Source organism: Lynx canadensis, chromosome B2, assembly GCF_007474595.2.
Source record: "Lynx canadensis isolate LIC74 chromosome B2, mLynCan4.pri.v2, whole genome shotgun sequence".
Lineage (NCBI taxonomy): Eukaryota > Metazoa > Chordata > Mammalia > Carnivora > Felidae > Lynx > Lynx canadensis.
Window position 1 is genome coordinate 115182359 of NC_044307.1, and position 5220 is coordinate 115187578.

Here is a 5220-nt window from a genome sequence, read left to right on the forward strand (position 1 = left end):
ATGGGTAAGGGGCAATAAGGAATCTACTCTTGAAATCATTGTTGCACTATATGCTAACTAATTTGGATGTTAATTTAAAAAATAAAATTAATAATAAAGAAAAAAACTACTGAGATGTTAAAAAAAAGAAATCCTATGAATTTTCCCCTTTGACTCTGAGTTTCAAAGGATAACCTCAGTTATCCTTGATATCTACTCCAATTTGCAGTTCATTTTTATTTATGTACTCAAGATGTTCATTTGCTAGGTTCAAATAGTAATAATTTATAATTGTATTATATCAACCTATTGTTTTTCAGTTGCCATATCTACATTTGTCTAGATCAGGATTGTAAGCCTTTTGTTAAAAACTCTGGGAATGAACCATATCTACATGGTGCTTTTTATGAGGTCCCTTGGAAATTTTTTAATCCATTTACTTTTTTGAAAAGCACTTGTTAGAATTTAATGAAACTCCCTCCATGTGGCTTCAAGCCAACATACAGGCATCCTTAATCTTCTCCTTGGCTCTTCTACTGACGAATTTGGCCTTCATGATGACAGGCCATTTTGATAGCTTTCCCTTTCCCAAAACTTTATAGTAGCCTGATCGCACCACATCAATGATAGGAGCAGCTCCATTCTTGTTTTTGACAGCATTTACCCTTGTCTGCTCACTGACCAAGGTTCACAGTTCATCAAGGATGTCAGTCAGTTGGGCGGAAGTTCTGGTTCTTCCTTAAGTCGTAATGCCTCATGCCAACTTCTCCAAAGTAACCTGGGTGATATTTGCCAACGTTGATCCTGTGGTGATGCATGCCACCAGGATTACCTCAGCCTCTCGGGTGATTCCAGTGCTTGCCAATTTGGCTGTGGCCATGGTTCACGTGGCCCCAAAGTTTCTGGGTCTTCCCCAGTCTGGATGGCATGTCAGCAGCCCAGACAAAAGAGTTTAATTCATTTTTTTAATGTTATCAGCATTATATGTAGATTGGGGTAGCTCCCCTGGAATATAGTTTGAGAAAGATGCAAATGGAGAGGGTGAAAGGTCATAATATGTAAATACAAAAGAAACAACAAAATGAAGGGATTTAAGTCAAATGTCAGACAAATAGGCAAAAAGGGCAGTAAATTCCAGAGAAATCCAGAAGGAGCAAAAGTGACAGGACAGGTCGTGGCCTGAGGCAGACATACTAGTATATCCCAAATTTAGATTATTGTGTCTTATCACTTTAATGTCCCAAACAACTCGATCAATACAAATGCACCACCCTATTCACTTGAGGGAAATTTTGCCAAAACTCAGTAAGTTTCAATTTAAACACATTGCACATATGTTTACATTCAGTAGAGAAATTTGAGAATTTTCATCAGGATATACAAAAATTGAGTCTGGAAGTTTGTGGTCTAACAAGTCCTCCTACTCAAAAACAAAGGCATTATCGCCAAAAAGGCTGTTCCGAGCTCAGAGCAAAGGACTAAGGTTTGAGAGACAATGGGAAATAGTGTGCCTATCCCAACTAATCCCTGTTAAGAGTCAAGCTATCTTCCTGGCCACACCAAAATTGGCCAAGACCAGATTTTTGTGCTTACTTATTAACTTGGTGTCACAAAAAAGATGAAATGTTTATTTCAATAATTACATATTAGAATTCACAGTTTTCATTTCTTCAAGACTGCATGATAGGGTCCTGGGTAAGAAGCAGGATTCTCATTTCTATCAATGGAAGTGTTCCCCTAGAATTTACATTTGAAACTAATTTCCTTTTAGTTTATAACTGTTTACTCTCTTCTATTCGTGCAATAAAAGTCATTGATCACCTACTATATTTAAAGCACTTTCCTTACCACAGAGTACCAAATGATGAATAAAACAAAATCCCTGCCCTAAAGGAACTTAAAGTAGGCAGTTATCTTTGGAAACAGACCATCAGAGAAGCACACTCAAATTGCCACTCCAACAAAAATATTTAGGTTGTTAGTTGGTTTAACTTGCTACATTTATTAAGTTATTTGACCTATAAAATTTTTTTAATGTTTATAAATATTATATCTATATAAAATATATTTACATACATGTTACTATACTTTTTGCAAAGTTGAAGGTAAAGCAAAATTACTAGTGGCTAGACTCATTCTTATAATTCATTTTTATTAAATTGTAAGGCACTAGGAATATAAAAACTAGCCTATATTAAAACTAATAGCAATAATAATTTGTGGTTTTTTTTGTAACCACTATAATCCTCATCCTCCAGTCATGCACGCAGCACTTTGACTTGGTCACTCTTTTCTGCCCGTGTAAAGGTGCTGCTAAGTGAATTCACCTTGTGAATTCACTGCCATCATGAGGTTTCTATTTCTGAGAAAGTGAATCCAAGGAAAGTATTCCAAGGAAAGTTTCAGACAGCATAGCCAAGGTAAACAGATAATAAAGATGTTGAAGTGTCTTCCTTCAGCCATCAAACAGTCAGGCAGTCATCTGACTTATTCATTGTTGGGGTTCATCCTTGTGACAGCCACCTCTATTATTACACACAGGATAATTATTACATGGATATATCAGGCCATTGCCAAACTGCAACTAAGAACTCTGCATAGATCTATATAGGTGATGGTAGGCCACATGAACAAAAATGGAAAGATCACATCCTAGAATGTACCACTATCCTATTATTCTTTGCTTCAGACAGTAAAGCCACCTTTTGTTCATTCATATATGGTCTGAACTTGATATCCAGCATTGCCCTAGATGGAAAGAAACTGAGTAAATGAAATCTAAATACAAACATCTCATTTTTACCATTCATTGCAACTTACCTCCTCTGAACTTCTTTTACAAAAACGAAGACATGCGATCTTCAACCAAATTAAGGTCTCTGTTGCCTTTACCTCTCACTTTTCTCTCCTAGAATATTAACTATGTATCCTCCATCTCCAACATACATTGCTTTAGTTGCTTCTCTACACAACCTACACCCCTATAGCCTCATATTTTTAATGTGTTTTTCCCAGTACATGGTCCTTGGTCGTTTTGTAGCACCTGTCCAGAAAACCTGCAAACTTTTAACAGTGCAACAATCTACCTTCTTCCTTGTTAACCAGGAAACAAGATGAAAATCACTTATTGTGAAAAACTGTGACCCCCCCCCTTCAAATTTCTGGTTTCTGGCCTCTTTGGGGCTTGTAATGTTTCATTTGCCCCTGGTGTTTATCCCTGACTCCTATTCGCTCATGTTGGACATTCCAAATTTTCACTTCTTTCCTTAGGCTCAATGCTCCATTACACTTGCTACAGCCCAAACAGATGATTTCTTCCAGTTACGTAGTTAACCTCCCTACCTTGTTTTTAAGCCTACATTCAAAGTAGGCTTCCTGAAAGTTTAATCTTACCTCTATTTACTTTATTACTGTTCTGGAGAAATCAGTGATAATTTCTTTCCTAGACTACTGAACATTCTAACTGATCTCCTTGCCTACAGTCCTGATTTTCCCTATCATCTGCCCCCTTGCAAACAACATTTATTCACTCTAATCCTATTTCCATATGCTGGTAATTCCCAAACCCATAGCTCCTATTCTAACGGATCTCCTAAACCACAGATCCATAGGTACAACTACCTTCTGAATATCTTCAAATGCACATTCAGCAGACTCCATATGCTTAACATGTCAAAAATTAAATTTTTAAGTTTCTTGCCCTGCAAGCTACCCACCCGCCACACTAAATTATTGAATCAATAGTGCAATTTACAATCTGTTAGCCACTGTCGGCGCCTTTTTCTTATTCATCAATCTCCCGGACGTGACAAATAACTGATGGGTGAGCATTGTCATTATACCACCAAATCTCTCTTCAATCTTTCTTCTATTTAGTCCTCTTACTAATGTTCAAGTCTTTTTCATTAGGATTAAAATCATGAATGTAGCCTACTAACTATTCTTGTTTCCTCAACCTTATTCCCTATCTGATACCCGAGTATTATTTCTAAAACATACATATATAATTCAGTATGAAAAGGCTGGAAAGCATCTGATAAATCTCACTATTCACCATCTAAAGGAAATGAAAAGATAACATTACACTAGAAACTAAGACTGACAGTAAACTAACACCAGGATTTAGGAAGCATTTGGGAAGAATCCTCAGTAAATACAAAGTCAGTGGCATTGCCCACCGTAATGAAGAAGAAGGAATATACATTTGTAGCTACCATGTATCACATTATGCAGTAGATGCTTAGGTAAGAAACTAATTCATCACAACTCATTGGATCAGAAGTGTACTCTCCAGAAGGAATACCTATACGTCCCTAGTTCTAAGTGCAGGTTTTCAAAGCAGGTGGAGGGCTTCTTCCCACTCCACATCCCAACCCACCATTTGGACTTTGTTTTCTACATCTAGTCCAATCCTGCACTAGAAACTGGAAACTGGATAGGGAATAGAGTATGGGCCAATAGTAATGACACATTTATTTCTAGAAAGTATACTTCTTACAAGTGATTCATGACAAGTATAGGTAGAGACAAGATTTGTGGAAGCAGGGGATATTGAAGATTGTGGTTTTTAATGTACATATGTGCTCAAAATGTCATAGAAGGCAGTGGAATGAAAAGGTAAATCACATCTTAGATAGCAACACTAGATAAACAGTTGCAGAAAGTAAAAACTAAGAACAAATTCTGGCCATTACAACCATAAGTCTGGGAAGTGGACTTAACCATCACTAAAGTAAACAGGCTCTGGAGACCAAAGGGCAAGGCACATACCTGGTGTGTTGCCAAATACCAAGAGTGAATAAATCAAAAAAGAAAAAGAGAAACAAAAACAAAAAGAAAAGATAGCTGACTTCTGGAAAGGTTACACCAAATGTAAGCTCCAATGGAAGAAAGAGAATTTTGATAATTTAGTAATTATTAGATTTAACTTAATACATATATTAAGTTATATTAAGTTAATATAAGATATAGGTTAGGTAAGCATCCAATTCTTGATTTCGGCTCAGGTCATGATCTCATGGTTCATGAGATCAAGCCCCATGTCAGGCTCTGCTCTGAGTATGGGAAGCCTGCTTGGGATTCTCTCTCTCTTCCTCTCTCCCTCTCTGCCCCTCTCCCATGTGCTCACACAAATTCTCTCTCTCTCTCTCAAAATAAACATTAAAAAGAAAAGAAAAAGAATAGCTGACACAGCTCTTTTTTTTTTTCCTATAATAATTGGCAAAAAGAGTTGAGAGAAAA

General features: G+C 36.8%; 1 pseudogene; it reads right to left on the reverse strand.

The window, feature by feature from the left end:
* Window positions 1–469: 469 nt before the first annotated feature.
* On the reverse strand, window positions 470–908 carry LOC115514994 (annotated as a pseudogene).
* Window positions 909–5220: the final 4312 nt, after the last annotated feature.